Raw genomic sequence first — 12,103 nt, 5'->3', positions numbered from 1 at the left:
TTAAAAAGTATTGGTCTCAGTTTTACTTATAAATAGTGAAAAAAAACTGAGGCGTTATCTCAGTGTTCAACAATAGGAAACATTAGGAGATAGCCCATTCATACTTATAATTTTGTGCAGTTTATTAAAAGTTATAATTATGAAACATTTTAATGGAATTGGGAAGATATTATGTTTACATTTTTTAAAAAGATCGTGAATTTGAGAAATGCAAATCAAAACTACAATGAGGTATCATCTCATACCAGTCAGAATGGCCATCATCAAAAAGTCTACAAACATGGGGTTCCCAGATGGTCCAGTGATTAAGAATCTATGCTTCTACTGAAGCAGGCTCTAAATCAATCTGTGGTAGGGAAACTGTGGTCCCACATGTCCCATGGCACAGCCAAAAAAAAAAGTCTATAAATATGTGCTGGAAAGGGTGTGTGTGGAGAAGCGGGAACCCACCTACACTGTTGGTGGGAATGTAAGTTGGTATAACCATTATGGAGAAGAGTATGGAGTTTCCTTAAAAAACTAAAACTAGTGATCTAGCAGTCCTAGTGCTGGGCATGTATCTGGAGAAAACCATAATTAAAAAGATACACGCACCTCAATGTTCACGGGGCACTGTTTACAATAAGACATGAAAGCAACCCAATGTCAGTCAACAGAAGAGTGGATAAAGAAAATGTGGTACATATATACCATAGAATGTTACTCAGCCATTAAAAACAATTGACTAATGCCATTTGCAGCAACATGGGTGGACCTAGAGGTTTTCATGCTGAGTGCAGCAAGTCAGACCAGAGATAGACAAGTGATATGCTATCACTTATATGTGGAATCTAAAAAAAGGAGGGATACAAATGAACTTATCTACAAAACAGAAACAGATTCACAGACTTGGAGAACAAATTTATGGTTGCCAAAGGAGAAAGAATAAATTAGCAATTTGGGGTTGACATATACACACTGCTATATTTAAAATTGATGACCAACAAGGACCTACTATATAGCACAGGGAACTCTCCTCAATACTATGTAACAAGCTAAATGGGAAAAGAATTTGAAAAATAATAGATAAATGTACAAGTAAAATAAATAAAGTGGCAGAACCAAAAAGAAGAGGAAGAACTAGAAATGGTACATATATATGATGCAATACTACTTAGTCATAAAAACAAATGAAATAATGCCATTTGCAGAAACATGAATGGATGTAGAGATTATCATGGTAAGTGAAGTAAGTCAGACAGAGAAAGAAAATATTATATGATATCATTTATATGTGGAATCTTTAAAAATTATACAAATGAACTTATTTACAAAACAGAAACAGACTTGTAGACTTTGAAGACAAACTTATGATCACCAGAAGTGAAAGGTGAGGAGGAAGGATAAATTAGGACTTTGGGATTAACATATCCACGCTACTATATATATAATGGGTGTCCCTGGTAGCTCAGCTAGTAAAGAATCCACCTGCAATGCAGGAGACCCCGGTTCAATTCCTGAGCTGGGAAGATCCACTGGAAAAGGGATAGGCTACAAACTCCAGTATTCCTGGGCTTCCCTAGTGTCTCAGACAGTAAAGAATCCACTTGCAATGCAGGAGACCTGGATTCAATCCCTGGGTTGGAAAGATCCCCTGGAGGAGGGCATGGGAACCCACTCCAGTATTCTTGTCTGGAGAACCCCATGAACGGAGGAGCCTGGTGGGCTACAGTCCATGGTGTCACAAAGAGCCAGACATGACTGAGCAACTAAGCACAGCACATATATAAAATAGGTAATCAACAAGGACCTACTGTGTAGCACAAAGAACTCTATTCAATATTCTATAATAACCCATATGGGAAAATAATCTGAAAAAAACATTGAATGTATGTATATGTATAGCTGAACCACTTTGCTGTACACCTGAAACTAACACAACATTGTAAATCAACTATAATGTAAAATAAAGATCAAATTAAAAATAAAAATAAATTTAAAAGAGCATGAGATACAAATGTGAACATGTGCTATGACCTCAAGTCTGTTTAAAAACAGAGGTGACAGTTTTATAGAAAAAACAATTAGAAGAAAATGTATTAAATTTATTTAATATTGATGTCCTGGGATAAGTGGAATCATAGGTGATTTTCCCCTTGCTAAATGCTAGTTTCTAATTAAAATACAGAAGTAGCATTTGAAAGCACAATTTAAAAAACTAAAGCATTTGATAAATACGTGTTAAGTGAATGAACAAAGAAAGAATACTCTACTGTGGCAGTGACCCACACAGACTAATTAAATACACTTTGGCCAAAGCATAGAGTCTTAGCTCTCATAACAGTGACCAACTCTAGCTAATATTTATTGAGCATTTATTATTGTCTAATTTACTAATTTACTTCATGGAATTCTCCAAAACCATGCTCTGCAGTAATTATCTCTGATGCCAAGAGTAACTGAGCAGCCTGCCCAAAATCACCCAGCTGGTAACAGACGGGGGACTGTCGTAAGAGGGACAGAAGGGACATTTGGTCCCGACTTCACATTCGTCAAGCCCTCAAATTTAGACCCTTGACGCTATTGTCTAGTGAGGTTATACACAGAGTCCCAGAAACACACTGATGAGAAAGAAGCCTGGATTTTAAAAATTGTGTCCCCTTACCAGCCACAGACCTGGAGGTACCCCTTAATAATTGCTTTACGTTATTCACTGGCAAATATGTAAATTCTATTGCATTGTAGTTTCTTCCCCTAATATTAAAAACAGTCATTTGTAAAAAGAAAGCTCTTAAAATGTACCACAAATTTTGTGTCCTGTTTGCTATTTCTTGTTTTTTTTTATACACCCAGAAACTCCAAAGCTGTAAGTTGACACAAACCTTTAATTTCTGAAATACCGTGGTATGAGAATTTGGAGAGGCACTAGGATTTTCCTAGACAGATCTTCAAAATTTCCTAGACAGATACTAAAATTTATATCCTGAGTAAACAAAAGATAAAGCACTCTGTTTTGTCTCCTATAATCCCCAGACCTGGTGCAGGATTGACTCCGATTTGTCTTCAAAAATCAAGGGACCTCATACTCAAATAGGAGACAGGAGTACAAGAGTGATTTTTGAAACACAGCCTTAAAAGCAAATCCACATCATAAGAACATTAAAGCAGGTTTTTTTAAAAAGAAAAGCAGCAACCCTCTTATTCCTGCTCCCAGCTAGGAAAGCTTTGTCAGAGGTCAGGCTCCCTCAGTAAGGTCTATTTTTGTAGCCAGTTTTCAAGTTGGTGCTGAAGGAATTTGGCTGGAAAACCTCTTGACACATTTGAAATCTCCACTCAAGCTGCCTCAGCTTGAGGCAAAGCCAAGCTTCTATGAACCAGGGCACAAGACGCGCTGCCCAGCGACTTGCTCACTCTCCAAACAATAAAATGATGCCCATCTAAAGCTGTTTGTGACTTGTAAAGTACAGAAAACATGAGGGTGAGGTTCCTGCATGCTTGGCTCTGAGGTGCCCAGGAATTTATGTGATGATTCTGAAGGAGCCAGCTCCTTTGCTTATTAAAATTTAAACAATAATAGGCACATATGTGGGCTTCCCCGGTCGCTCAGTGGTAAAGAATCCACCTGCAACACAGGAGTTGCAGGAGAGGCAGGTTCGATCCTTGGGTCAGAAAGATCCCCTGGAGGAGGGCATGGCAACCCACCCCAGTATTCTTGTTGGAGAATCTCATAGACAGAGGAATTTCAATCCCTGGGTTGGGAAGATTCCCCTGGAGGAAAAGATGGCAACCTTCTCCAGTAGTCTTGCCTGGGAAATTCCATGGACAGAAGAGCCTGGTGGGCAACAGTCCATAGGGTCACAAAGAGTTGGACATGACGAAAGCGAGTTAGCGTGCACACACACATGCAGGCACATAATGTAAATAAAATGCAGATATGTAAATAAAATATCCCCAGCAACAATTCATTTCCATCAATTTTTTGGACAGTTATCTTGTTTTTTTTTTGACTCTGCTGGGGCTTTGTCGCTGTGCGGGCTTTTCTCTAGCTGCAGTGCGCGGGCTTTGCATTGCAGTGGCTTTTCCTGTTGCAGCACACAGGCTCTAGAGTGAGTGGGCTTCAGTAGTTGCGATTTCTGGGCTCTAGAACACGCTGGGCTCAATAGTTGCGGTGCACGGGCTTAGCTACTCTGTGACATGTGAGATTTTCCCAGCCCAAGGATGAAACCTGTATCTTCTGCACTGGCAGGTGGATTCTTTACCACTGAGCCACCAGGGAAGCCCTGGACAGTTATCCTTTAACATTTTAAATATATCCTGTGTATATTTCCTTCCTGTACCTCATTCTTCATTGTGTACATGCTCAATCATGTCTGACTCTTTGCAAACACATGGACTATATATAGTCCGCCGGGCTACTTTGTTCATGAGATTTCCTAGGCAAGAATAATGGAGAGGGTTGCCATTTCCTCCTCCAGGGGATCTTCCTAACCCAGGGATCAAACCTGAGTTTCCTACAACTCCTGCATTGCAAGCGGATTCTTTACCACTGCACCACCTGGGAAGCCCCTCCTGTATCTAATATGCCTTTTGGAAGAACTGGATTGTAAGGGAACAAAACTTTTTACTTCAAATGCTAATTGACAAGTAATGTCTGGCTAGAGATAGCTTATCTTCCTTTCTCTCGGACCTTTAGTAGAAGCGCCTACCAATGTAGACTTCGGCTTTCCTTCATTTTTAAATCCATGGCTTCTCCTGTAATTTCCTGGTCTCTTATCAACCTTCAGCCTTCCAAACATTTTGCCTAAGGTCAGGGCCCACCAGGATTGGGTAGAAGAGGAAGGATATTAACGTGAAGTGCGGGTTGGAAGAGGAAGTATACAGATGGAAGCTAACTCAGGGCAAAGAAGAGTGACACATTTAGTATCTGTTATCACTGCCTGAAAGTCACCCAAGTCTGATGATGATGGTGGTGATGAAGATGATACAATTGATAATAACAATAGCTGACATTTATTGGTCTCTAGCTTCTCTCCAAGCCCACTGCTAAGGCTGTACAATAACTAATTCATTGTCCGTGGAATCCTCAAGATGACCACATAAGGTTGGTTGCTCTTCTTATTCCCATTTTACAGATGATGAAGCAGAGGCTTACAGAGGACATGACTTGCCCAAAGGGACACAGGTAGTATACAGTAGAGCTGAAGCTTAAATCCACATGCAGTTGCCTGTCCTCATGCTCCCCCTATAATTTACTTCAGCCAACAGTCAACTTAATGTATCAGTTTGTATGAGTACCCATCTTTCAAAAAGCAAACAGATATTGCACATTTAACTCACTATAGTTAAAGAGTTGAGTCTACCAAGTAAGGGAGGGATAAATATTTCCCTGCAGAGCTTCTTGCTGAAATAGAACTCTTTGACCTCTTCAGTGGACTGCTATATGTGTCGTAACTGAAACTGAAACGATCCCTTTGTGCCATGCCAAGGAGGCAAATGAAGGCTTATTCTGGAAGGTCTTTTGTGTTCCAATGATTTGAAGGTCACTCAGCTTGGTCTGGATGTTTGGACCATCCCCCAGGCATACCACCTCTCAGGGTACCCTCCTGCTGGGCACCGGAAGAAGCTTCTCGGTAAAAGCATGACTTGAGGTGGTTTTTGGATGCAGGGGAAGCAGATGGCTGAATATGACATCACCTCTGGTAAGGGAAACAGAAAAATGAAAATAATAGGATTGCAGGAAAATAATAGCCTAATCTTAAAATTATCAGCTAGTGTTTTGGAAGTGTTTATTCCTAGCAAATATCAGGGATGGAAGAGAGTTAATAAAAGACCAGGTTTGGCCCTGAGCTCCCCAACTGAAACTCAGAAACCACCTTTTCCACTATTTTGTTAAAATAATAATGATTACTTGCAGAGATTTTTAATTATATTTATTTCAAACTGCCACCATTCCTCAAACACTGGGAGATAAATATTATTAAATCCTGATTTTTACATAGGAGGAAACTGTACTCAGAAAGCTTAGTGAGCAACTTGCCCCATGCCACTCAGCTGGTAAATAGCAGAACCTGGTTTTGAATCTTGGGCTATCTGATGTCAAAGATAGCCCGTACATGAAAACCACTTGAGGGGTATATAATGGAGGAATGTTTTTCTGACCATTCCATAAAGGACTAAAATGATGTGCCTCAAAGGGCACTATCAAGAGTGAAAGGGAGAAAATATTTACAAATCATGTATCTGAAATGGAGTTAAAATCCAGAATATATAAAGACCTCCTACAGCTCAACAACACAAGCAAGTCAATAAAAAATGGGCAAAGGGGGCTTCCCTGGTGGCTCAGTGGTAAAGAATCTGCCTGCCAATGCAGGAGACATGGGTTTGATCCCTGGTCCAGGAAGATCCTAAGTGCCGTAGTGCAACTAAGCCCATGTGCCACAACTATTGAGCCTCTGCTCTAGAGCTCAAGAACCACAACTACTGAAGCCTATGTACCCTAGAGCCCAGGATCTGCAACAAGAGAAGCCACCACAACGAGAAGCTCGTGCACTGCAACTAGAGAGTTGCTCCTGCTCGCCACAACTAGAGAAAAGTCTGTGCAGCAATGAAGACCCAGCATGGCCAGAAATAGATAAATAAATTTTTTTTTTTTAATGAACAAAGGACTTGAACAGACATTCCTCCAAAGAAGATGTACAAATGGCCAATAAACAGATGAAAAGATGCTCAACACCACTAATCATTGCGAAAGTTCAAAACAAAACCACAATAAGATACTACTTTATACCCATTAAGACAGTCATTATAAATGAACAAGCAGAAACCAGCAAGTGTTGTTGACGATGTGGAGAAAATAGAAGATTTGTGTGTTGCTGGTGGGCATGTAAAATAGTGCAATCACTGTGAAAAACAGCGTGGAAATTCCTTAGAAAATTAAAAAATAAAATTACCATATGATTCATCCATTCCACTTCTGGGTACATGCCCCAAAGAATTGAAAGCAGGGACTCAAACAGGTTTTTCCACACCCATGCTCATAGCAGCATTACTCACATAGCCAAAGATAGAAGCAATCCAAGTTTCCATTGATGGATCAATGGATAAATAAAATGTGGTATATCCATACAATTGAATATTATTCACCCTTAAAAAGAAAGTCCGATATATGCTACAATATAGATGTTTGCAGACATTATACTAGGTGAAATAAACTAACACACAAAAAAATAAATACTGTATGATTCTACTTATATGAGGAACTTTGAGTAATCAAATACGCATGGACAGAAAGTAGAATGGTGGTTGCCAGGGCCTGGGAGGAGGGGAGAATAGGGAGTTACTGTCTAAAAGGTGTAGAGTTTCAGTTTGGGAGGATGACAAGTTTCTGGAGATTGATGGTGGTAATGGTGGGACAACAGTGTGAATGTAGTTCATGCCACAGAACTCTACACATAAATGGTGAATTTTATGTTATGTGTATTTTATCTCAATCTAAAAATGGTAAAAAAAAAAAAATAGAAAAAGAACAAGACATAGGAACTATTACTGTTCTGTACTTAATAATTCTGTCTTCCTAACATTAACAGGAAGCAAAAGTAACAATCTCTCACTTTAAAAAAAAATTAAATTATTTTTAAAGTGTTAAAAAATATTGTTAGCACCAGTTGTATCAGATCAGAATTTCAGATGTTTTGGAAGACAGAACATGTGAATAATAGTGGTAGTTTGTACTGACATTGTCCAGCATGGTAGCCGTTAGCCACTCGGGGCTATTGAGCACTTGAAATGTGTCTGATTCCCCTTGATATATGATGTAAATAAAATATACACTAGTTTTCAAAGGCTTATTACCAAAAATAGAGTGTAAACTATCTCATTAATAATTTTTACATTGATTATAAGAAGTGATTGTAGTTCGGATATATTGGGATAAATAAAGTTTATTATTAAAATTAATTTCATTTATCTCTCTTTACCTCTTTTTTTGGTTTTGTTTTGTTTTTTTGTTTGTTTGTTTTGGATGTGCTATGCAGCTGGTGGGGATCTTAGTTCCCTGCGTGTGTACGTACTCAGTTGCCTCTGACTCTTTGTGACCCCATAGACTGTAGCCCACCAGGCTCCTCTGTCCATGAGATTTTCCAGGCAAGAATACTGGAGTGGGTTGCCATTTCCTTCTCCAGGGGATCTTTCCAACCCAAAGATAGAACCCGTGTCTCTTGTGCATGCAAATTCTTCATTGCCTCGGGAGCAGGGATCAAACCTGGGCCCTGAGCAGTGAAATTGTGGGGTCCTAAGCACTAGAATTCTTTCTTTACTTTTTAAATGTGGCTACTAGAAAATTTGAAATTATATATGTGGCTCAAATTATATTTCTATTGGACAGAACTGTGCTAGACAAAGGATAAGAATGTATTTTTATTGAGCATTGTCTAAGGGATGCTGATACTATATCTGGGCAGCTCTAGAGGTACAAGCTATCCCTGGGGCCTTGGCAGCTCAGTTGCAGTCTCTGCTGAGAATTACCTCCCAGGGTCTCCTCACTGGACCTAACCTTTTTAACTTCCAAGGTCCAAATCAACTCTTGAATGCAATTTATCTTTACCTTAAGACCTGATGTTGAAGCTGAAACTCCAATACTTTGGCCACCTCATGCAAAGAGTTGACTCATTGGAAAAGACCCTGATGCTGGGAAGGATTGGGGGCAGGAGGAGCAGGGGACGACAGAGGATGAGATGGCTGGATGGCATCACTGACTCGATGGTCATGAGTTTGGGTAAACTCCGGGAGTCGGTGATGGACAGGGAGGCCTGGTGTGCTGCGATTCATGGGGTCGCAGAGAGTCGGACACGACTGAGCGACTGAACTGAACTGAACTAAGACCTGAAGGAACTCTCTTTTTCTGACCCTATAGGATTATCTTAACCACTCCTGTTGTCACTTAAGTGTATTAAGTCTTAACTCCCCAACCAAGCCAGTGTGGGTAGTTTGTAAGAAACCTCCCATTTTTGGTGAGGAAACACCCAACAAGCATCCTATGCCTTCTCCTAGGATGTAGACATCTTAGTAGACATCACAACAGACATTAGCAATCAATCACGGCACTATAGCCAAACATTAAGAATCAATCATAGCATATTTTCTCTCCAAGCCCCTTATTTTTTAATACAGAACTCTAGGCAGCTACTACCCACCAATCAAAGCTATCATGAGAGAAAAAAACATATTTGCCATCCCTGTCACTTAGTGAACTGAATTGTTAGAGTAAATTCAACAAAGTAGCATATGTTGAAAACTTTTCTCTCTTTGCATCATAGGCTATATAACAACACACTGAGGACAATAAGAGGATTTTATTAATAGTGTGTCCAAGCATGTTATTGTTGCCTGATACCAGGTGTTTGGGTAATTCCTATGTGTCTACTGAAGCCCGGGGAAGTTATAAAGCATGTTGTCTATTTTCTTTGAGATAGTTTTTAGCAGGTTCCATCATTCCCTCTCCGAGTACATACAGAGCAAAAGGTATTGGCATTATATAACAAGTCAGGGTCTCCAAAAGTGAGTTTCATGGAACACTAGTTCTGTAATTCTGTAGGATGCTAATAAATATTCAATGAAGAATTAATTCTCTAGTCAAATAGGTAAGACGCATTGGGTTTAGAAAATGTTTAAATGATTTATTGTGACTCTCCAAAAGGGGAATCTAGTACGCTTCCCAATTTTTTTGATATAGAGTCCCATTTTCATATCTTGAGAACTATGTTCTAAGACACATATTTTTAGGAAATACTATCCCAAAGTTTAGTGTTGATGCTTTGTTTTTGAAAATGGTAGGGGTGGGTGGGAGGGAGGAATACTGATGGTAGGAATCACTGTAGTCTCTCCTTTATTTTCAAATTTATTTCTTCAAACCCAAGCATTTGTTGCTATCATTTATCTGGTTAACAGGTGATAGATAAATCATTATGTTTATTTAGTGTGGAAGATCAGTAAGCCTGATTCAACCCCTTGAGTTTGCTGATGAGAAAACTAAGGCTCAGAGAGATTAGGTGTCAATAGCCAAGGTCACCAAGCACATCAGTGTCTAACAAATTAGGAGGCTTAAAAAAAAAGGCAAAATATGAAGTGGCCCAGAACTATCACCTCCATTATCTCCTGTGGCTTAGACTACCCTCATCCTTCATTTGTTTACCTGCAAGAGAAAATTACATTTTGTAGGGGGAGTCATGAAGGTAGATATACTCCATTCACCCAACAGAAATAGGGAAGACATTTATTACAGCAAAGAGCAGGAGAGCTTCTCGAGCTCTCTTAGCCTTCCTGAGGAAACCCAGCAAAGTGAGCTTAGAGTTCTTAACACTAATGATGATACCTGTCAATGAACTTCTCTGACTTGATTTCTAGAGTTCTGGACATAAGTTTACCGTTCTGAATACACAGTGTCCTCGAAACGTGGGCCCTGTGACAAGTAAAGGTTAATGGTTGGAGTTGGCCTCTCAGTTGGGACCTTTACAGAATCTGACAACTCAGTTGACCTCTACTTGGGGCTTAATCTCAAGACTCACTAGTAAGATCAAAGAGACCACGTGGTATGTCTCCCCCACACTCAATGGCTTCTACTCTTGCATAGCCCAAACATCTTTGCCTCTGGAAAATATCCTTGGCACTGACCTTGGCTTGTCGGGTTTTCTCAACTTTTGCACTGTTAGCATTTGGGGCCAGATAATTATCTGCTGTAGGGGCTGTCCTGGGCACTGTAGGATGTTTAGCAACTTTCCTGGCCTCTATTCACTAGATACCAGTGGTATCCCCTAACTTGTAACAATCAAAAATATGTCCAACAAAAGCCCCTTGGGGAGCAAAATTGCCCCTGGCTGAGAACCATGGTTAGATGGATCCAGTGAGGATGATGAACACTTTCAACAGAGAGTCAGTTTCCACTAGATGGTGAGCTTTTCAGACAAGGACTCAGGAAATACATGTTAATAATTTTTTATCTCTCTCCCTGGCACCTAGTAGGTATTCACTCACCAATTCACTGCACAAATATTTATTAAGTACCTATCATGTGCTAGGCACTCTTACAGGAGATAAGAATACAGCACTGAACATCAGGTAATCCCTGGCCTCAAAGAGTTTATATTTCAGAGGGGGCAAGATAGATAATAAAAATACAACTTAAAGTATAAATAAATATACTAAGTAATTTTAGTCACTAAGGGCTTTGAAGAAAAAAAAGCAGATAAACATGAAAGAGGGCTGCCTTAAACCAGAGTAGTCTATCAGTTGAAATTAAATTGGTAACAGGATCCAAAATAACTGTGCTTTCAACAAAATAAAAGTTTATTTCTCTCTCAAGTAGAAATCCAGAGGCAAGTAATCCAGAACTCTTATTGCAGTTCTGCTCCATGAGGTCCTCAGTGATCCAGACTCCATCTGTTCTATTCCTCTGCTGTGCTGGGCCTCCATTTCCAAGGTTACCTCCTGGTCTGAGGTGGCTGCTCCAGCTCCAGCCATCAGGTCATGTTCCAGTCAGGAGAATGAATAAATGGGAAGAAAAAGAAGCTAAAAGTATGTACCAATTATTTTTTAAGGATGGTTCTTGGATATTGCCACATACATAATATTTCTGCTTATACTGCATTCGACAGAAGTTGGTCATATAGCTATAGCCAGTTTTTTTTCTTTTTTGGCTCTGTTGCCTGTGGGATCTTAGTTCCCCAACCAGGGATCGAACCTGTGCCCCCTGCTTTGGAAGAACAGAGTCTTAACCACTGGACCACCAAGGAAGTCCCCCATATTTTTCATGGCTACACATAAACACATGTATACAGAGATGAGTATACAGCCACACTTCCCTTTTGAGATGAGGGAAAAGGCTAAATAAGTGGATTGGGTTAATAAAAAAAGACCTTTTAGGTTAAAAAATTTGCAAGGCATTAAAGTTCTATTGCTTTTGGTCACAAAATCAGCCTATTTTAATCCGGACCTCTTTCACTTTAAGAAAATAGTAAATCCGGGTTAATATTTATTCCAATTCTGAGTCATCCTTGGTTTCACTTTCTAAATCATTCAGTAGTGGGTCTGGTGAGATCTTGAGAAGTAAGAAACTAGAGGGTGGGGTGGC

The 12,103-nt window shown here is 39.7% G+C and overlaps 1 non-coding gene across 1 annotated transcript; it reads right to left on the bottom strand.

Annotated features, from left to right (window-relative positions):
• Positions 1-11,692: 11,692 nt before the first annotated feature.
• On the bottom strand, positions 11,693-11,765 carry TRNAG-UCC (transfer RNA glycine (anticodon UCC)). The gene has a single exon. It is a non-coding gene; the product is annotated as a tRNA-Gly (tRNA).
• Between the last annotated feature and the right edge of the window lie 338 nt (positions 11,766-12,103).

The sequence above is a fragment of the Giraffa tippelskirchi genome, chromosome 13 (assembly GCF_054371585.1).
Source record: "Giraffa tippelskirchi isolate mGirTip1 chromosome 13, T2T-mGirTip1v1.2.pri, whole genome shotgun sequence".
Taxonomy (NCBI): domain Eukaryota; kingdom Metazoa; phylum Chordata; class Mammalia; order Artiodactyla; family Giraffidae; genus Giraffa; species Giraffa tippelskirchi.
Note: the sequence above shows the minus strand (reverse complement) of the source record. Positions and strands in the feature narration are given on the sequence as shown.